The sequence below is a fragment of the Zalophus californianus genome, chromosome 2 (assembly GCF_009762305.2).
Source record: "Zalophus californianus isolate mZalCal1 chromosome 2, mZalCal1.pri.v2, whole genome shotgun sequence".
NCBI classification, from domain to species: Eukaryota; Metazoa; Chordata; class Mammalia; order Carnivora; family Otariidae; genus Zalophus; species Zalophus californianus.
In genome coordinates this window covers 136,079,856-136,103,347 of record NC_045596.1, presented here as the reverse complement: position 1 = coordinate 136,103,347, position 23,492 = coordinate 136,079,856, and the positions used below count along the sequence as shown (strand labels likewise).

Genomic DNA, 23,492 nt, shown 5'->3' with positions numbered 1-23,492 from the left:
GAGAGAGAGAATACTCAAGCGGACTCCCAGCTGAGCACAGAGCCAATAGGGACTAGTTCCCAGGAACCTGAGATCATGACCTGAGCCAAAATCAAGAGTTGGCTTAACTGACTGAGCCACCCAGTCACTCCAGGGCAGTCGTATAGATTTAATGAGATCATAAGCAGAATCTTATTAATGTTTATAGAGGCTAGAAAGATAATATAAATAGATGAGCATAATCTGTAAACAGGTACAGGTGAAGCCAAATGCAGTGGTCATCAATTAATTATAATTTCTACACTCAACCAATATGAGATAGGTAGAATAATTAGGAGTAAGAAAAGTCCATAGTTAAAGATAAGATGTGCATATGATAACCAGGGTGAAATTTAATCCTGATTGTTATAAGCTAAATGCTTGAATTAAAAGAAATAAAATAAAAACAAATATTTCAAGAAGAATAAAATAAATCAATAAATGAAAAAATACCATTTTTTAATTTAACATTCACTGAATATTATTCAATACAGAAACTACACTAAAAACATTTCAAGCAGTGTGAACAATTCATATTTCTTTTGAAAAGTCTCCCAACCTATTTATTTAATATTGTCACAGACCTTTATATATCAGTAAGCTTAGTGTGAAATAAAATGCACTTAGGATAATCGGACTCATGTCAAGGTTAACTGTGCTTGATAAGCATTTATTATTTTATGAGCTTTTATTATTTATCATAAATTCTAATATTCATAGTCTCAATTTGGCCAATGACATTGTCACATCCTGTGGAGTAACTGTTCCATAAATCTTTTCATCTGTTGACCCAGAACACACTGAAATTATCTGCCTCGTGATTTCCATATCTGAAGGCTGTATTTTTAAAATAACACCCTTTCAATGTCATTAAATAGATCTGTCTAACACATTGCCATTTTTGCACAATAGTAGAGACTTGTTATCTAACAAGATGCTACGTGATCTGAATGTCATCAGATGGACAGGTTTACAATAATCCTAAGCAATCAGGCATCACTTTTGCCTACAAAACAAAACAAGACTCAAAGCTTTCTTAGTTTGATTTATTGCACACATTTTGTCTGCAAGGCATTATATAACTTCACTGGAATATTCTCATCTCATCTCATATTACACAATGCCAATTTGCCTAATTTATTTGATGAAAAATTAGGCACACGATGATGACATCTTATTCATATTACTTCAGGCATGCAGACTAAATAGGCTTCTATACAGTGACAGTGCTGAGTATAAAATCTCAATGACACTCTTAGAAAATCTACATGTTAATATTTTGTTGGTGGTGCTCGGGTAAGAATGTTAGAAATCACTTTAAAAATCTATAACTCCAGAGGCCTTAAACTTGGTGAACCCTTTGAAAAATAATTGTGCACTTAGTTTCAAAAAGAAGTTAGAATTATCATCACTTTGTGATTTTCTTAGAATTCTCTGATACAGGTATTCAGTTGGAAAACAGTGTAAATGTGTGAGACATTACTAAAACAAATGTGCCCTTCAAATGCACAGGCTCTGGGGTAAGGGGCTGCAGTGAGTTACTTTCTTAAAGTTTTATAAAATCTAATTTATGCCACACATTTTTATCAACTGTCTGCAGAGCCCAGATTACACATTTGTGTGTCCTGTTGTCCCCTGTTTGTCCAGATATCTGAATTCTGATGATGAGATGAATATGCCAGAAAGAATGGGTCTGTTTTATTATTGTTCTGCCTCTTTATTTGCTTTACTTTTCAACTTAGTGCACATTTCCTTACTTGTGTTGCATATGAAATGTTATTAAATATGAAATTTCTTAAAAAGCAATTTTCTATTTCATGCAGTAAACTTGTGAGCCAATACAAATATCTTTGCCCTAAATTGATCTATCTATCTAATACATGTCTTTATACTAAACTCTGGTGTAAACAATACAATTTTTAGAAACATTCTATCAATAGTGAAATTTTAATAGAAAAATTATTAGTGAATAAAATATTTCTGTTTTTATCTCAAACATATTTTTTTCTTAATTTTCTTCAAACGTTTTTTAATAAGACGTCAAAATATGTTTCTAGAGACAGTTTGGACTCAGATGACTGAGAGTACTATAGAATAAACAAAAAATGATCTCTTTTCCAATTTAATTATTGTAATGAAATGTAACTAAAGACTGTATATATGCGTGTATATATATATATATATATATATATATATATACTACCTATATATATTACAACCAATATTGTACAAATTACAATTATACTAATGTTAATATTAAAGTGTAATTTTAGGGATGTATATCAAAAGCACAGTAAACATTGAAGGAAACAGTATGATTATGTTAAAATTAAGAAGTTTTAACCATAAAAATTTACCCTCAAGATATTGTCAATACAAATAACTGATAAGAATTTAGTGTCATAGACAGATAGACAGATAGGCAGATAGACAAACAAATGTGAATGAAAGAACCCAGAAGAAAACTACTGTATAGTTTTAAAAAGAACTTTCAGAGATGAGAAAAAACAAAGCAGCAGTATATATTATGAAAAGATGCCAATCCTCATTAGGTGTCAAGGGAACATAACCAGAGATAAATGTCATTTTGCATGCACTAGAATACCAAAAGTTAAAAAGCTGCATAATAACAGGACTTGGTGAGATTTGGAAAAATAGGAATCATTAGACATTGTTAGTAACAGTGTCAACTTTACCACACTGTCGAAAGCAGTTTGGCATCATTATCTATTAGAGTTAATTTTGTATATAGCTTGGGAGCCAGCAATCACATGTATTAAAGAAATATTGAACTGCCATTCGTTCAGAAGTTATTTAGGAAGAACCCACCATGTACTTAATATTTTGCTACAATTTGTAATTTCCTTTTTATCTGCCTTTTAATTCCATCCATATTTCCATGGCAACTGAACTAAATTTAATTTAAATACTTTAACAATGGCTATAATTTAAATGTGTGTGAATCTGGTTACCTTCCCATGTGCACGAATGTCAGTATTACTTCAAACTTAGTTACTCCTTTCTTTATTGTCTATTAGAAAACGGACATTGACAAAATTTACAGCGAATAAGAGGTTTCATTTTAAGGAAAACAAAAACTCTATAGGGAACAATAGGTTTGTTCATTCATGCTTTCACTTATGAAATATTTACTGAAGTAAAAACAAACACAAAAACAAACGTGTTGCTAACATGTGGTTAACAGTTCTCTACTTTCAGAAAGGCTATAGTTTAGTGCAAGTAGAAGAAGCATGGCAAAATAAAATAATTGCTGCACTAGGCATTATAAGCCAGGTGTGAGAGGATCTCAGACACAGAAACAATAAATTCCAACTGAGTTGCGTAGCATAGCCTTTCTTTATTGAGGTGATAACATTTGAGCTGATATTTGGTGGCTATCACGATACTTCCATAGTCGGACACTTAAAAGTACATCAAACTCACGGAATCATCATAGAGTACATGGTAGGTTTCATGAACTTTGTGTAATATATCATCATAAAAATGCTTGTTGGGAATATACAATACATAGTGAGAACAAATTGTTGGGTAGAACCAGACTAAAGATGGCCTGGAACTGCATGAATGGCAGTTAAGCCAAATTAAGAGTGATTTACATGCCATGTTTCTGCAAAGATAAAAATTCTCTACATATTCATTATTTAGAGAGATCACAATAAGCATTTTTTTGCTAGGTTTTATTGTTAACATATAGTGGACATTTGACCATGTTTTTTATTGGCTGGGTAGAATTAACCAAAATTCTAATTCCCAGAATAGTTTATAAAACAAACAGGCTTGTATTTAATCTCAAGACAGAACGTGTATTGTGAAAACTCATTACAGCAAGCTGGTGGAACACAATTAACGTGAGCATTCGATATGAGGTTGAATTATCTCCCTTTATCCATCTTTTGAAGAATATTTATTATAATAGCATTTCCCAAAAGTAGTGTTACATGGTTCATCAGCCTATTTGAACTTCTAAGAAGAAAACCAGTGCATTCATAAAGTATTATTTTTCATAATAAATAATCATATTAAAATAGTCAAGGACTAAAATTACGCCTTAGGCTGCTTATGCCTATTAATTTGTAACTGTTAAATTACAGCAAAACTGACACTGGAAATGTTCTATTATGGTAATAGATAGAAGATAATCTACCGTCAACTTAATGCTTTTGTGGCCCCCCTGAACAATCTGTACTTCATAGTGATACAGATACAGTTGGTAAGATGTTGGCCAGATAAGCAACTCTGGCTACTAGAGCCTAATTTGAAAATATTTTATGTGATACTTTAAAGAGTGGTTGTTCTGCTTCTCGATTTATTTTTGGAATAGTATTATTTTACCCAGACTATGTGATTAGCCTCTTATATTTTATTTTATTATGTCATGTTAATCACCATACATTACATCATTAGTTTTTGATGTAGTGTTCCATGATTCATGGTTTGCGTATAACACCTAGTGCTCCATGCAGTATGTGCCCTCCTTAATACCCATCACCAGGCTAAACCATCCACCCACCCCCCTCCCCTCTAGAACCCTCAGTTTGTTTCTCAGAGTCCATAGTCCATGAAAGCCTCTTATATTTTTAACACATGCTTGCTTTATTTTGCTTTTTTAGATTAAGCTATTAAGAAATTAACTCAATCAATTGAGACATTCATAGAAATAAATTTTAATGGATCCAATGGTGTAAAATACTTCACATAGTGTCCAGCACAGAATGAGGGCTCAATAAATATTTGTTCTGATTATCATTACCGCTATTATTTTGGGTCAACCATTACTAGCTTTAAATTTTTCTTAAATACATTGAACAATGGATAAAAATTATGAAAATGGGTAAAAAATGGGTAAAAGTGATAGTGTCATAAGCTAGATTTGGGCCCATTCAAGAAAAAGTTTCAAGCTAGATACCTTAGATTTCTATTTAGTAGCAAGATATTTTGAAGTTCAGAAATATTTAGAAATTACTTACATTTTTATTAACAGATGTGGCAACTATTTATTTGCTCTTGTATCTTATATATTCTACCACTTTTCTGTGAAGCTAAATTCCGTTTTTGATTCCCATCCAAACCTTTTATCCCCGAGTTTGAAAAAAACGCCCCTAGAACATAAGATCTCAGAGTTTCATTCAAATCTGATAATTATCCTGGCTGCTTCTTCTTGGAGAGTATGGGAAGAAAGATAAGTTTCATAGGGAATGTTAGGGAAAAAATAATTTAAAAACTATATATGAAAGTGTTCTTACATAGTGTTCTCCAAGTCATGCCTCACCACATTTTATTTTCAAGAGTGAGCAATAATTAAAGGTTACACGGGTGCGGAGTCAATGTGAGATCAGGAGGCTTCCGCTGAAAAATGCTTTCACGTTTGGACGCCAACGTTCATTCTTACCACAGCCACGGGTGGCTACACTGCTGCTACTTGGCCTAGTTTTGTTTTTTTTCTCTCTCTCTCTCTCTCTCCCTGTCACTTTTCTGCTGAGCATCTTTGACCCTGTTCCCTTTTCTCCGTGCCAGTAATTGCAGCTGCTGGAGTATCACTGCTGTCTGTTGTTAGTTCTGGCCGTCTTCAGTGTTGACAATGGAAGGGAGATGGGCAGTTGTTCTCTCTTTTCAGTACAGACTTTATGGCACAGTGGTGGAGATGGGAGAGAAGAGGAGGGAGAAAGACAGGACTAGAGGAGAACAGACCACTTGATTCCTTCCTAAGATTCTCCAGCATTTGTTTCCCTGTTGTAACAGTTGTTAAGCAGTGATCCTGCTCCCGAGGTAGGAGTGATGTTTCATGTAGAGAAGACAGTACGTGTTAGAATACTATGAGTGATAATTATAAATACCTAATCTTTATTTGTAGTGGTGGGGAACCTTTTTGCTTCCTTTGCTCAGTCTTCATGCTTTCATTTCCCCTTCTTGCGTGATGAGAAAGAATTGTGGTTCTCCAGCTTCTTTACGAGCATTTAAAACAGTAATGACAATATCCTCCATGGAGAAGATACTAGGCTTCTGGAAGATTAGAGATTTAAAATCAGGTTTTTAAATTAGATTAGAGATTACGAGAAGATGTTTTAATGGAACAACGTAAGAAGCATGTTAGTTAATTTAGGGAAAAAAACAAAACTGTGGATGACTGGAGACATTTTTCTGGTTTCATTATAGTTTCGTCTTTAAATAAACTATTGAACTGATTCTTAGTTTATCATATTAAAAGCACCATGTTTCACTTAGTTCATGTGAATGAGATTTTAAAAACACGTAAGTAAATTCCAATAATTAGAAGCGCATCTATTGAGGGGCGCCTGGGTGGCTCAGTCATTAAGCGTCTGCCTTTGGCTCCGGTCATGATCCCAGGGTCCTGGGATTGAGCCTCGCATAGGACTCCCTGCTCCGCGGGAAGCCTGCTTCTCTCTCTCCCACTCCCCCTGCTTGTGTTCCCCTCTCTCGCTGTGTCTCTCTGTCAAATAAATAAATAAAATCTTAAAAAAATAAGCGTATCTATTGAGAATTTTAGGAAAACATAGACTAGTAAGTGACAATACCAAGAACAAAATCTAAAGTTTAGGATGTCATTTTAGGCAGAAACTGCCCTTCCTTTTCCATTAATGTAAGCAAAATAAAGAGGTTAATTTTTTGAGCAGGTACTACATTCACAATTAAGTCAAAGAGAAGAAAAATATTCCAGGAGAAAAAACACTTAGAGAAACCTCAGGCTAAAGTTGAATTGACCAGTGCAAACCAGTCCTATTCGACAGGATGACTCAGTCAACAAAGTGGATATGCAGTGTCCAGTGAACCCATCTTGGAGCCATCAGGATACTTTCTAACTAAGATCACAAGCGCTTCCATGATTAAACTGAAATTCTTTCATAAAAATTATTATTAGTTTCTAATTTTCCAATTAATATTTTTAAAGGGTTTTTTTAAGATTTTATTTATTTATTTGAGAGAGAGAATGAGAGACAGAGAGCACGAGAGGGAAGAGGGTCAGAGGGAGAAGAAGACCCCCTGCTGAGCAGGGAGCCCGATGTGGGACTCGATCCCGGGACTCCTGGATCATGACCTGAGCCGAAGGCAGTCACTTAACCAACTGAGTCACCCAGGCACCCCTCCAATTAATATTTTTACATCAAAACTCTTACTGCATAACACAGATATCTGGGTTCTCTATCATGAAATTGTACAAGAACTAAGATATATTTAAAATACTTGGGGGAAAATGAATTCAGTTCTAGAATTAGTCATCCCTTTAATCTCACTACATGTGAATTTATTTTTTTAAAGATTTTATTTATTTATTTTTGAGAGAGCAAAAGAAGGAAAGCGAGAGAGCACATGAGCGGGGGGGGGGGAGAGGCAGAAGGAGAGGGAGAAGCAAGCACCCCACTGAGCAGGAAGCCCTAGGAGGTACTTGATCCCAGGACCTCAGGATCATGAACAGAGGCAAAGGCAGATGCTTACCCGATTGAGCCACCCAGGCACCCCTACATGTCACCTTATTGTTATAGAATGGGAACACAGCAGATTGAGAATATCACATTTTACATTTCTATAACAGAGTACCAAGTCTGGTGCTTATTGTGTCTAAAAGCAAATCAAAAGCATTAGGAAATTCCCTTTAATCAACACGATGTAAATAGTTTAAGCAATTATAAGAGACAAATTTGATTTTATTTCAGAACTTGTCATTGGCCTGCTAAGGCTTTAATACTTGATACTTGACAAAGAATGTTTCAAGGACTATGTTAAATACGTGTTCCTCAAAACTGTACACACAAACATTATTTTATTTCTCTTAATTAAAAAACAAGATATATTGGCTAATTATTGCTGCAAGTTGCTTCATATTTGAGTCACAATATCAAGTTCTTACTTTTGAAGATATGTTTAGGAAAAAATGTGTTTTTGTTTTCCAAAAATATATGTGTGTCCATATGCACACAAACATATATGTTGTGTGTATGCCTACATGAGTGTGTCTAAGTATGCTCCAGTCACTATTCTAAGCAGTTTAAAATTTTTAGCTCATGGAATTCTAATAAAAGCCTTATACTATCTAATTTGTCTGTATATTTCATGCAATTTCTTTAGAAATCTGTTCTAAGAAGAAGTTAACCTCTGTTAACTTATAATCAGCTTTTATGAGACATTATGTCATTTTCTACATGAACACTTTCTCAGACAAAGTCCAATTTTTTTTTCTTTTTATTTTGTGACCGCTAGAAATTTCAGATGCTAAGTTTAGAGCTGACTGCAGTGGTTATTCGTTTGGGTGTCTGATGCCTTTTATTGTACTGCTACTAATCTTTTTTTATAATATCTTTAAAGATGAGCAATTTTCACTGAATTATAAACTATGCATTTATCTGGAATTCTTAACTATCAAGATATTTAATGTACTTGGGGTTTGTAATTATAATTTGTAATTTCCCTCATGAAATATTTAACTAACAACCTTTATCTTAATAATAAATATGCTTTAAAGTAGTCAATTTCCTTCAAAGATTTCATCTCTTATTTTACTCTATATTTAAATATGATTCTATTTGTGATAGAATTAAATAATTATATATAATTATATGTAATGATAACATTATATGTAACATTATATGTAACATAAATATATTAAGTAGACATTTAAATATGAACTATTTAAATAAAATATTTAAATATTAAGTAGTGAGAAATACAGAATATGAGAGAAGTAATAAAATTATAAAGAAGTATATATAAAATTAACGAGAAGTATAAAAATTATTAGAGGGGTTTGTGGGTGGCTCAGTCGGCTAAGCATCTGACTCTTGGTTTTGACTCAGGTCAGAATCTCATTGGTTTTGAGATCTAGCTGGGCACTCAGTGGGGATCCTGCTTGAAGATTCTCTCCCTCTGCCCCTCTCCCCCACTCTAGCCCTTGCTCTCTCTCCCTCTTTCTCCCTCTCTATAAAACAAATAAATCTTTAAAAAGTATTAGAAATAGGGCGCCTGGGTGGCTCAGTTGGTTAAGCGACTGCCTTCGGCTCAGGTCATGATCCTGGAGTCCCGGGATCGAGTCCCACATCAGGCTCCCTGCTTAGCTGGGAGTCTGCTTCTCCCTCTGACCCTCCCCCCTCTTGTGCTCTCTCTCTCTCTCTCATTCTCTCTCTCTCAAATAATAATAAAATAAAATCTAAAAAAAAAAAAAAAAAAAAAAAAAAAAAGTATTAGAAATAATACCCTTTTATAAAAATTAGGCAGCACTGCAACAGCTTTAAAGTTTGCCATTTTTCATTGTTTCTTTATACATAATGCTAATTAATATCCAAGTAGTCTTCTATTTCTCTAATTCCTTTGTTCTCTCAAATGATAATAAGGAGACTCCTCTGATAGCCCTAATGATAGGTTAGGGTACACTTTTATGCAATGTTTTGTTTTGGCAACACTTCTATTAATTTAATTTCTATAAGTATGATTATCTTGAGTTTTACTTAGCATATATGTATATATAACTACATAGCCAAGATCTATTGAGCAATTAGGTATGTGCCACATACTATTTAAAATATTTAATAATCATTTTATTTTGTAATTCTCTAATCAACGATTTGGTATATTTTCTAGCTGAGGAAGGTAAAGCAAAAGAGGAAGTAACTTTCTTTGCCATCTACTTAAAATGGTAGGGTATATGAGTGAGTTAGAAGGCAAAGATTTTCCCGTGTATCTGCAGCTAATCACTGCAATTGTTTAAAAATGTCATTGTTTATCATTTATCACGTAAAAATGACAATCAATCATTTGTGTGAAGAATTTTCAAAATCAAGTCACTTCCTGACAGTGGGTGGGCTTAGAATTTCTATTACGAAAAGCTCAGGTGTTGGCAGTCTGGGAGGATGTTAGCTAGAAAATTTTTCTTGAAGTTATCTTTGCTTAGTAAGCAGTCTGTTACATTAACGTTCTGTGGTGTCCAAGATGGTCCTAATAATCCTCCTCTTTCTGTGATACACACCCTTGTATTATTTTCCCAAATTGAAATAGAGCAGTTCTCTTTCACACATTGAGTAGGGTGGAGGTGAAGGTATATGACTTCTGAAGCCAGATCAGAAAGGACATTATGACTTCTGCCTTGCTGTCATGGGTCACTCATTCTGGGGGAAGCCAACTGCCAGTATGTGAGAACATGTAAGCTGCCTTGGGGAGAGTCCCAGACATAAAGAACTGGGGCTTTCTGCCAATGGCCAGCACCAAATTGCCAGTCATTTAAGTGAGCCACCTCGGAAGTGAATCTTCCAGCCCACGGTAGGCCCTCAGATGACTAGAGACTCTTGAGATGCCCCAAATCAGAACCCTCCTGCCAAGCCTCCACCACAATTACCATAAATGATTTTTGTTGTTTTAAGCTGCTAAGTCTGAGATAATATTTTATGCATCAGGCGATAACTACTGCAAAGATAGGCTTACTTGATTTGGCACTGGGAGGAAAGATGGATATAATTATTTTTTTAAGTTTGTTTGTTTGTTTGTTTAAGTAACCACTACACCCAGTGTGGGGCTCGAACTCATGATCCTGCGATCAAGAGTCACTTGATCTTCTGACTGAGCCAGCCGGGTGCCCTGGAAGGATGGATATGGTTTTTATTTGTTTTGTGTTGTGGCTTGAATCTTTTGACATGACAATGTTCTTACATTGCCTTGGTTTCACTCAGACTTTTTGTTTGCCAGAAGTAGGTTCTCTCTATTTGGTTAAGTATAGGTTATTTTTAAGTTGATGTGATTATTAAACTGGCAATGTGAAGCAGTCAGGGATGTAGCCACATTTAGAACCCAGAAACTGGCCTTCCACAGACAACTTCTGACCCTCTCTCTCTCCATGGAAGAGTCCCTTTCACACTTCTGAGTTCTCTTCTTTGTCACAAATCATCAGGGGCCCTGAGTCTACTTCATGGTGCCATTTGCTACTCATTCTTACAATTCTGGTTCTCTGTGCTCTTCATTTTTTAACATGACTTCTTGACTCAAATTACCCCTGAAAAGAATCTGATTATCCCGTTTCATCAGTTTATAGAAATTAAGACCACAGATTCCTGGCCAATTTCTGAGTCATATTCCCTAATGTAAGCTGGGTACCCTAGCCTAATCAGCTAATGTTAGACACTAGGTTGGGAATCTGTGTAGTCAGAGGGGAGAATCATCTTCAATTAGTGCCTAACAAATGACAATTTTACTTGAAAGTGGCTTTGAATTTGGCACATCACAGGCAATGTACTTGACATATCTTACATAGCTTTCCATCCTAAAAATAGTGTATTTTAAATGTCTCATTTCATTCTCCATATGCACATTCAAAGAAAATTCAGCTACCATAATACTAACCATACATTTTTTAGATACATTAAATTTTTATCTACATTTTCTTTTAACATTGCCCTTTTCCATTTGCCTTCTGAAGCTGTCAATTTCCTAAATCCAAAAGGAAAAGCAGTCAATAAGACATCTAACTAAAATGTTATCCTTACATAAATGCAGTTTATTAAAAAAAATGGTTTCCACTAGTGAAAATCTTACACTTTCAAAGACAAGGACAAGCAAAAACTTATTTAATTGCAAAGCCAACCTGTTTAGTGGCCAAGTAAAATAGCCGTGCAGTCCTAAAGCATGCTGCTATGTAGTTAATCATCTTATTGCCATGGGCACCTGGGTGGCTCAGTTGGTTAAGCGACTGCCTTCGGCTCAGGTCATGATCCTGGAGTCCCGAGATCGAGTCCCACATTGGGCTTCCTGCTCAGCAGGGAGTCTGCTTCTCCCTCTGACCCTCTTCCCTCTCATGCTTTCTATCTCTCATTCTCTCTCTCTCTCAAATAAATAAATCTTTAAAAAAAATCATCTTATTGCTGTTACTTATATAACATTCAACTCTCCACATATATTTCCACATACAGATAGCATATTTAACATGAAATCCATCACTTTGAGTGTAATTGCAAAACTGTAATATATAAAATAAGGCATTTTATTAAAAAAGGCATTCATAGAAGATGCTGTTACTGGTGTCTTTATGAATGAAATGTCTACATTTTCGTCATAAGGCATACATTATCTTCAGAAAGAATTTTGCATTTCAATTAAGTTACGAGTAAGTATTAAATTACTGGTGTCTATAATTTTGAGGGGTTTGTTGTCCAATTATAAATGAGAGATTTCAGAACAGAAATTTCATTTATGCTATATTAAGGGCTGCATTGTGTTTCATAGGATTCAATAGGTACAGAAAAACAAAAAACACAAGGGCGCCTGGGTGGCTCAGTCATTAAGTGTCTGCCTTCAGCTCAGGTCATGATCCCAGCGTCCTGGGATCGAGTCCTACATCAGGCTCCCTGCTCGGCGGGAAGCCTGCTTCTCCCTCTCCCACTCCCCCTGCTTGTATTCCCTCTCTCGCTGTGTCTCTCTCTGTCAAATAAATAAAATCTTAAAAAAAAAGAAAAACAAACAAAAAACAACTTATTTAGCCCAGACTCTTGATTCTACAGGATTATAAAAAAAAAGCTTAAGCTGGTTTAAAGGATAATTAGGGGGAAATTAAGTGAAGAATTCTGGTAAGGTCAGATTTAACATATGGATAAAGATGAAGAAACTGAAAATGTCTTGATGTTTGGAATGTAAGTTTAATATGACACAGGCATGTCACAAAAGACCGTATGTGCTATGCTAAGAACTTTGAGAGTATATATACACACACAAATTTGCATTATGTTTTTAAGCAAATAAGGGCATGATTATGCCTGCATGTACTATAGGTAGCTGTTTTTATTGAGAAAGATAAATCAGTATGGTAAAACAAAGCCATTCCAATATGTAAGTAGCTCTTAAAATATAAAAAAAAAATAAAAATAGACCTGGGCAGTTCAGTTGGTTAAGCATCTGCCTCCGGCTCAGGTCATGATCCCAGGGTCCTGGGATCAAGCCCCAGTGTCAGGCTCCCTGCTCAGTGGAGAGTTTGCTTTTCCCTCTGCCCCTCCACCCCCCTGCTCATGTTCTTTTCTCTCTTTCTCTCTCTTTCAAATGAATAAAATCTTTAAAATATATATATATATATATATAAATAGAAAAATAACATCTCAATAGAAATAATGGGTTAAAGGCATAAAAAAGAAAATTTTCTTTAAATATTTGCAAAAATAATATAACATAATATACGATATATGTGTATATATATCATATATGTTATAATATTTATATATTAATATTGGTAAGCTTGTGCACATGTGCACACATAAACATACGTACAGTTTTAGTCTACCCTGAGTATGGAGAGGTGAATACTTCCACAGACTGCTTGTGGTGCTGATAACAACTTTTTGGCAGTTAACCTGGCAACATGTGTCAGTGGCTTTAACCATTCCCATACCTCTTGTAGGAAGGTATAGTAATGGAAATAACTACATAGAAGGATGGTCATCACAGTTAAAATGCATCCATGCACACGTACACACACATGTGCACGTCAGTGTATATATCCATACATCTATGTGACTGATAAGTCAATGACACTTTTTGAATCTTATAACTTACACTAGCCTCTGGTATAGGTGCTAAGTTTGGAACAATGAATAATGAACAATAATATTTTTTATTTTTATTTTTTTAAAGATTTTATTTATTTTTTTGACAGAGAGAGACACAGTGAGACAGGGAACACAAGCAGGGGGAGTGGCAGAGGAAGAACAGGCTTCCCTCTGAGCAGGGAGCCCAATGTGGGGCTTGATCTTAGGATCCTGGGATCATGACCTGAGCTGAAGGCAGACGCTTAACCAACTTAGCCACCCAGGCACCCCATGAACAATAATATTTTTTAAAGGAAGAAAGCCATATGAAGGAATAGTGTATTATGATTTAAAATGTATATTTCAAGACCAAAGTAGACATATGATAAATGAATATACAAGATTAAAATTATTTTTATATGTTGCATATTTATTGTATCAAAAACACCCCCATATACATGTACATTTGTATAAAAAACAGAAAAATAATGAAAAGACATCTAAGGAAAAGAGACTTGGTTATTATACCTATGTAATTGAATTCAAGTATTTTTTACATTTAATGTGCATTCCTACTTTATACGATAAAATGGCATATGTTCTAAATACACAGTAACAATACATGCAATTTTTAAATTAAGTAATTGCAGAATAAATTCTCTTTATAACATTCATTCTTTTGATTTAAGAATATATAGCTTTCTATCTAGCATATTTTTAGTGAATGTTACATTCAATTTGCTGTATTTTTTATATTTTAATAAATCATTGAGTTTTTATTTAAATTCCAGTTAATTAACAAACAGTGTAGTATTAATTTCAGGTAGAATTTAGTATTTCATTGACATATTTTGCTTTGGAGTATTGTAAATTAAATCTATTGCATTTTCCAATTCTTACATAATAGATTTAGGGGTATTTATCTTGTGTCTTGTTACCAAATTGAACTATTTAACTAACTTTATATGTACTTTTAATGTAATCTTTTGACAAATTTTATCTTCAAATTTTGATTATTTTCTAATTTAGAATATTTATATAATTTATATTTATTTCCTGCCTTAACAAGTTGTCTAATTCATTAAAACATTAATTTCTAATGACAATTACAATCCACTATTTTGGCTCTCCATTTATTATTCGAGTATTTGTTAAACTCTCATTAATATAAAATATACCTCTAGTCTCGTTTTTTTTTTTTTTAAGATTTATTTGAGAGAGCGAGAATGAGAGAGAGAGTACATGAGAGGGGAGAGGACCAGAGGGAGAAGCAGGCTCCTCGCCGAGCAGGGAGCCCGATGCGGGACTCGATCCCGGGACTCCAGGATCATGACCTGAGCCAAAGGCAGTTGCTTAACCAACTGAGCCACCCAGGCGCCCCCTAGTCTCATTTTTTATTAAGTATAGATAATATCAGTTTAGTTAGTTCTATTGTATTTACATTCTCCTTTTTATTTTTATTTTATTGAAGTATAATTAATGTACAATGTTATATTAGTTTCAAGTGTATAACATATTGATTTCACAATTCTATACATTAATCAATGCTCCCTCACCACAATAAGTGTGGTCACCATCTGTCACCATAAAACATGATTGCAAAATTATTGGCTATATTCCCTATGCTGTAGTTTTCATCTCCGTGACTTATTTATTTTTTAACTATAAGTTTGTATCACTTAATCATCTGTGTTTATTCCACCCATTCCCCTCTCATTCCTTTCTGGCAACCACCAGTTTGTTCTCTGTATTCATGAGTCTGTGTGGTTTTATGTATTCATTTGTTTTTTAGATTCTACATATAAGTGAAATCATGTGGTATTCGTCTTTCTCTGTCGACTTATTTCACTTAGCAAAATATCCCCTACTTATACTTTGCTCAGTCACTAAGAGTATTTAGATTATATTTAGTAATAGGTGACACACTTTATCAGATTACATTTGTTTAATTAAATTACATCAATTATTCTCACTTGATATACTAAAGTATTGCATTAAATTAAATTTCTTAACTAAATTCCTATCAACATATTCATCATCAATATATTCCTATCTTCATTCCAAAGAGATTCCTGTCTGTGATCAATCTTTAATATCCTGATGAATTTTGCTTGCATTCTTTTTTTAATTTTTGTCACTAGTGAAATTGTTCTATAATTCCCTTTGCTTTGCTCCTTGTGATTAGTTATTGGCATCACTTTTGCTGACTTTATAAGATGAATAGAAATGTTTCCATAGCCTAAAAATATTTAACACAACTGGAATTGTATACTTCTTTAGTTATATATTATAGTTATATATTTTAAAACCTCAAACCCTGAGAGTATGTTGGGAAGAAACTATTTTTAAAAATGGTTCAATCAGGGGCTTTCCAAGATGGCAGAGGAATTGGAGACTTTAGTTTTGTCTGGTCACAGGAATTCAGCTGGATAGCTATCAAATCATTCTGAACACCTGTGAACTCAACTGGAGATTGATAAAAAGAATTGCTGCAACTCTACAAATAGAAAAGCGACCACTTTCTGCAAGCATGACAAGATGGAAAAACTCACCTCAAAAAAGTACTGACTGCCAGGGACCTAATCAGTATGGATATAAGTAAGATGTCAGAACTAGAATTCAGAATCATGATTATAAAGATACTAGCTGGGGTTGAAAAAAGTATAGAAGACACTAAAGAGTCCCTTTCTGGAGAAATAAAAGACCTAAAATCTAATCAAATCAAAATTAAAAAGGCTATTAATGAAATACAATCAAAATGGAGGATCTGACTGCTAGAATAAATGAGGCAGAAGAGAGAATTAGTGATATAGAAGACAAAATGATGGAGAATGAAGAATCTGAGAAAAAGAGATAAACAATTACTTAATCACAAAGGAAGAATTTGAGAGGTAAGTGATACCATAAAGAAAAACAATATTAGAATAATTGGGATCCCAGAAGAAGAAGGGGGGGCAGAAGGATATTGGAGCAAATTATAGTGGAAAACTTCCCTAATTTGGGAAAGGAAGCACATATTAAAATCCAGGAGGCACAGAGAACCTACCTCAAAATCACTAAAAATAAGTCAACACTCCAACACATAAGAGTGAACTTTGCAAATCTCAGAGACAAAGAGAAAATCCTGAAAGCAGTTCGGGACAAGAGGTGCGTAACCTACAAGGGTAGAAACATTAGACTCGCAGCAGGCCTATCCACAACACCTGGCAGGCCAGAAAGGACTGGCATGATATATTCAAGGTGCTAAATGAGAAAAATATGCAGCCAAGAACACTATATCCAGCAAAGCTGTCATTCAAATTAGAAGGAAAGATGAAAAGCTTACAGGACAAACAGAAACTAAAAGAAATTGTGATCATTAAACCACCCTGGCAAGAAATATTAAAGGGGATCCTTTAAGCAAAGAGAGAGCCCAAAAGGAATAGAGGCTAGAAAGGAACGGAGACAATATATAGAAACAGTGACTTTACAGGCAATACAATGGCACTAAATTCCTATCTTTCAGTAGTTACTCTGTATGTAAATGGACTAAGTGCCCCAATCAAAAGACACAATGTATGAGAATGGATAAAAAAGCAAGACCCATGGATATGTTTTCTGCAAGATACTCATTTTAGACCCAAAGACACCTCCAGACTGAAAGTGAGGGGGTGGGAAACAATTTATCATGTTAATGGACATCAAAAGAAAGCTGGGTGGCAATTTTTATATCAGACAAATTAGATTTTAAGCCAAAGATTAATAAGAGATGAGGAAGGACACTCTATCATAAGTAAAGTGTCTATCCAACAAGAAGATATAACAATTGTAAATATTTATGCCCCTAACATGGGAGCAGTGAATTTTATAAACCAATTAATAACAAAATAAAAAAACACGTTGATAATAATACAATAATAGTAGGGAACTTTAACAACCCACTCACTGCAATAGACAGATCATCTAAGCAGAAAATCAACAAGGAAACAAGGGCTTTGAATGACACACTGGACTAGATGGACTTCACAGATATATACAGACCATTCCATCCCAAAGCAACAGAATACATACTCTTCCCCAGTGCTCATGGAACTTTCTCCAGAATAGATCACATACTGGGTCACAAATCAGGTCTCAACTGATACCAAAAGATTGAGATTACTCCCTGTAGAGTTTCAGACCACAATGCTTTGAAACTTGAACTCAATCACAAGCGGAAATTTAGAAGGAATTCAAATACTTAGAGGTTAAAGAGTTAAAGAGCATCCTACTAAAGAATGAATGGGTCAAACAGGAAATTAAAGAAGAATTTAAAAATTTCATGGAAACAAATGAAAATGAAAACACATCTGTTCAAAATCTTTGGGATGCATCAAAGGCAGTCCTAAGAGGGAAGTACATAGCAATATAAGCCTTTCTCAAGAAACAAGAAAGGTCTCAAATACACAAGCTAACCTTACACCTAAAGGAGCTGGAGAAAGAACAGCAAATAAAACCTAAACCAAGCAGGAAAAGAGAAATAATAAAGGATAGAGTAGCAATCAATGAAATAGAAACAAAAAGAACAGTAGAACAGATCAATGAAACTAGAAGATGGTTCTTTGAAAGAATTAGTACGCTTGATAAACCCCTAGCCAGATTTATCAAAAAGAAAGAAAGACCCAAATTAATAAAATCATGAATGAAAGAGGAGAGATCTCAACCAACACCAAGGAAATACAAACAATTCTGAGAACATATTATGATCAAGTATATGACAACAAATTAGGCAATCTGGAAGAAATGAATGCATTCCTAGAAACTTATAAAATACCAAAACTGAAATAGGAAGAAATAGAAAACCTGAACGGACCCATAATCAATAAGGAAATTGAAGCAGTAATCAAAAATCTCCCAACAAACAAGAGTCCAAGGCCGGATGGCTGCCCAGGGGAATTCTACGAAACACTTAAAGAAGAACTAATACCTATTCTTCTGAAGCTGTCTCAAAAAAATAAATGGAAGGAAAACTTACAAACTTTTTTATGAGGCCAGCATTCCCTTGATCCCAAAACCAAAGACCCCATCAAAAAGGAAAATTACAGACCAATATCCCTGATGAACTTGGATGCAAAATTTCTCGGCCAACATACTACTCAGTAGGATCCAACAGTACATTAAAAGGATTATTCATCACTATCAAGGGGGATTTATTCCTGGGCTGCACGTGTGGTTCAATATTTGCAAATCAATCAATGTGATACAATGTGATACATTAATAAAAGAAAGGATAAGAACCATGTAATTTTTTCAATAGATGCAGAAAAAGCATTTGACAAAGTACAGCATCCATTCTTGATTAAACCTCTTCACAGTGTAAGGATAGAGGGAACATACCTCAATATCATAAAAACCATCTATGAAAAGCCGACCGCAAATATCATTCTTAATGGGGAAAAACTGAGAGCTTTTCCCCTGAGGACAGGGATGTCTACTCTCACCACTGTTTTTCAACATAGTACTAGAAGTCTTAGCCTCAGCAATTAGACACAACAACAAAAAGGCATCCGAATCAACGAAGAAGTCAAACTCTCACTCTTTGCAGATGACATGATACTCTATGTAGAAAACCCAAGGGACTCCACCCCAAAATTGCTAGAACTCCTTCAATAGTTCAGCAAAGTTGCAGGATATAAAATCAATGCACAGAAATCCTTTGCATTTCTATACACTGACAATGAGACAGAAGAAAGAAAAATTAAGGATTCAATCCCATTTATAGTTGCACCAAAACCCATAAGATACCTAGAAATAAACTTAACCAAAGAGGCAAAAGATCTGTACTCAGAAAACTATAGAATGCTCATGAAAGAAATTGAGGAAGACACAGAGAAATGGAAAAATGTTCCAAGCTCATGGATTAGAAGAACAAATATTGATAAAATGTCCATGCTACCTAGAGCAATCTGTACATTCAATGCAATCCCTATCAAAATTACATCAACTTTTTTTTTTTTCACAGAGCTGGAACAAATAATCCTAAAATTTGTATGGAATCAGAAAAAAACCCTGGATAGCTAAAAGAATATTGAAAAAGAAAACCAAAGCTGGTAGCATCACAATCCTGGACTTCAAGCTCTATTACAAAGTTGTAGTCATGAAGACGGTATCATACTGGCACAAAAATAAACACGTAGATCAATAGAACAGAATAGAGAACCCATTGTGGACCCTCAACTCTATGGTCAACTAATCTTCAACAAAGCAGGAAAGAATATCCAATGGAAAAAGACAGTGTCTGCAAAAAAATGGCATTGGGAAAATTGGATTGCCACATGTAGAAGAATGAAACTGGACCATTTTCCTGCACCATAGACAAAAATAGACTCAAAATGGATGAAAGACCTAAATGTGAAACAGGAATCCATCACAATCTTAGAGGAGAACACAGGCAGCAACCTCTTCGACCTCAGCCTCAGCAACTTCTTCCTAGACACATTGCCAAAGGCCAGGGAAGCAAGGGCAAAAATGAACTATTGGGATTTCATCAAGATAAAAAGCTTTTGCACAGCAAAGGAAACAGTCAACAAAACCAAAAGACAACCGACAGAATGGGAGAAGATATTTGCAAATGACATATCAGATAAAGGGCTAGTTTCCAAAATCTATAAAGAACTTACCAAATTCAATACCCAAAGAACAAATGATCCAATCAAGAAATGGGCAGAAGAAATACACACCCAAAGAATACATACAAATGGCCAACAGACACATGAAAAAATGCTCAATATCATTCAGAATCAGGGAAATACAAACCCAAACTACAATGAGATACCACCTTACACCAGTTAGAATGGCCAAAATTAACAAGACAGGAAAAAGCAAGTGTTGGCAAGGATGCAGAGAAAGGGGAACATTCTTATGCTGTTGGTGGGAATGCAAGCTGGTGCAGCCACTTTGGAAAACAGTACAGAGGTTCCTCAAAAAGTTAAAAATAGAGCTACACTATGACCCAGCAATTACACTACTACGGATTTACCCCAAAGATACAGATGTACTGATCCAGAGGGGCCCCTGCACCCCAATGTATACAGCAGCAAAGTCCACAAAAGCCAAACCATGGAAAGAGCCAAGATACCCTTCAACAGATTCATGGATAAAGAAGATGTGGTATATATATATATACACACACACACACACACACAACAGAATACTACTTAGCCATCAACAAAAGAAATCCTGCCACTTGCAACGACATGGATGGAACTAAAGGGTATTATGGTAGAGAAATAAGTCAATCAGAGAAAGACAGTTATCATATGCTCTCACTCATATTTTGAATTTAAGAGACAAAACAGGATTATAGGGGAAGGGTGGAAGAAATAAAACAAGACACAATCAGAGAGGGAGACAAACCATAAGAGACTCTTAATCATAGGAAACAAACAGGGTTGCTGGAGGGGAGGGTAGTGGGGGGATAGGATAGCTGGTGATAGACATTAAGGAGGGCATGTGATATAATGAGCATTGGGTGTTATATACGACTGATGAATCACTGAACTCTACCTCTGAAACTAATAATACACTATATGTTAATTAACTGAATTTAAATGAAAAATGTTTCAATCAGTACCATGGTTATTTTTATTTAATTTTTTTCTTTATTTCAGTTTGGATATTTATATTTCCTTGGATTTTTTTAGTGAAATCCAGATTATCAAATTTATTAGCAAAAATTCTACATTAAAGTGATGAATCACTGATTTCTACTCCTGAAACTAATATTACACAACATGTTAACTAACTGTAATTTTACTAAAAACTTGAAACTACAAAAAAAATCTACCTTAATTTAAAATCAAAGCTACAATCATTCCTTCTATCTTCGTTGTCTCCCCATTTCTTTCCCTTTTTTCTTCCTCCTGGTTCTGCTTCCATTTCTGCTTTCTCTCTCATTGTCTTTTTCCCTCTTTCTATTTTGCTTAATAATGCATCAGTTAAGTCTGTGTATTATCTCTTAGCCAAAACTCTTTGGGTCCACATATTGAATATTCATTTTTTGTTGTCTCATATTAATTGTAATCATATTTTATTATTTATTTATTTTTAAAGTTTTTAAAATTTATTTTAGACAGAGAGAGATCAATGGGGGGGGAGTAGAGGGAGAGGGAGAGAATCTCAAGGAGACTCTGTGCTAAGTGCAGAGCCCAATATGGGGCTCCATCTCACAACTCCAAGATCAGAGCCAAAACCAAGAGTAAAACATTACCCGACTATACCACCTAGGTGCTGCCATATTTGATTTTTTAAAAAAATATTTAATTTATGGAAGAATTTTGTGTGTTTAAATATTCTCACGGATTTTCATATTTGTTTTATCCTTGTCTGAAAATGTCTAAACTATTTATGCTGATTGAAATATACCTACAATATAGAGACTTTTCATTTTCTAGTTTACTTTGGGAGCACTCTTGAAAATTTTTCCAGAAAATCTGAACAAAACACTTTTATTTGTAGAGTTCAACATTCTGTTCGTATAGTACAATATTCACTATGAAAATACTTATTCAGTCTTAATAATTATATTATTGAAACTTGGTCTTTTTTCTCTTAATTTTTCAAATACTGAGAGTGATGAGTTAAAGAAATAGAATACAAGTGTATATTTATCAATTTTGTTTCCAGTCCTAACAGCTTTTGCTTCATATTTTAATATTATGTTCTTAGTTTATATAATATTAAACTCAATATGCAGTACTTTGAATTTTATCTTGTTGGATGTTAATATCACAAACCACGTATTTTGTGGTACTTTCTCCTAAATGATTGCCTATCTTGAAAATATCTCTGTCCTTACTCCTTTAAACTAGCCGTGCTTTGATATGCCACTAGGGTTTGTGCAGGCTTTTTCTTTTCTCTAGAAACCTTATTCTTACAGTCCTCACTTGCTTCACTCTTACTCATCTTGCATCTTTCACTTTCAGTGTTTCCCTTTGTTTAATCCACCTGCTAAAAGCATTCACAATACTGTTCCTCTCTTTCATAAACCATTAAATGTGTAATTTAAAAATTTTTCTCTGTCATTTTGTGAATAGTGTTTTTATTTTTATTTTTTCCTCAACTAGATTATAAACTCTATTAACAGAGAGTTTGGGCCCTGGGAATCTGTGTATTATATCACTGAATGCAATGTCTGACACATGTTAGGCACTCAGTCAGTACTCACTGAGCAAATGAATGGAGATATGATGAAACATATATCTAGTTACATTTTTTTATATAAACCAGGAAAAAACAAGGTAAATCTAATCATGGCTCAGCCTTTCCTGAACCTACAGAAGAAAATTTAATCTCCTCTGCATTGTGTACAAAAAACTTTCTTGATCTACTCATGGAAAAAATCTCTGGCCTCAGCTTCTATCAGTTTTGTTCTTCAAATATACTCAATTATTTAAATTTCTCTGAATAGAGTAGTTCCCCCTTATTCAGAGAATATGTTCCAAGACCCCCAGTGGATGTCTGAAGCTGCTTATAGTACTACACTCCATATATGTTGTTTTTTTCTTATACACACATATCTATGATAAAATTTAATTTATAAATTAAATTACAGTACAAGGTTGACAATAGTCACTAATAATAAAATAATTATAATAATATACTGTAATAAAAGTTATGTGAATTTGGTCTCTCATTGTACCGTACTCACCTTTCTTCTTGTGATGATGTGAGATGATAAAATGCCTATGTGATGAAATGAAGTGAATGACATAGGCACTGTGACTACTATGGACATTCTGATGAAACTTAAAGAGCAGGATCATCTACTTCCAGATCGAGGTTAACTGCTGATTACTGAGGTCTGTGTCCTCTCCTTGCAAATAGACCTATCATTTTCATATTCATTTCAAGAACACTGTAGACAAGAACAGCACCACAAAATGTCCTGAAGGGATGAATGTTATTTTACAAAAATTTATTTTTAAAATG

General features: G+C 34.4%; 1 protein-coding gene across 2 annotated transcripts in view; it reads left to right on the top strand.

Annotated features, from left to right (window-relative positions):
• The window catches only part of FSTL5 (follistatin like 5), a 741,602-nt gene that overhangs the window by 604,030 nt on the left and 114,080 nt on the right, over positions 1 to 23,492 (top strand). The gene's annotated exons all lie outside the window — the stretch shown is intronic.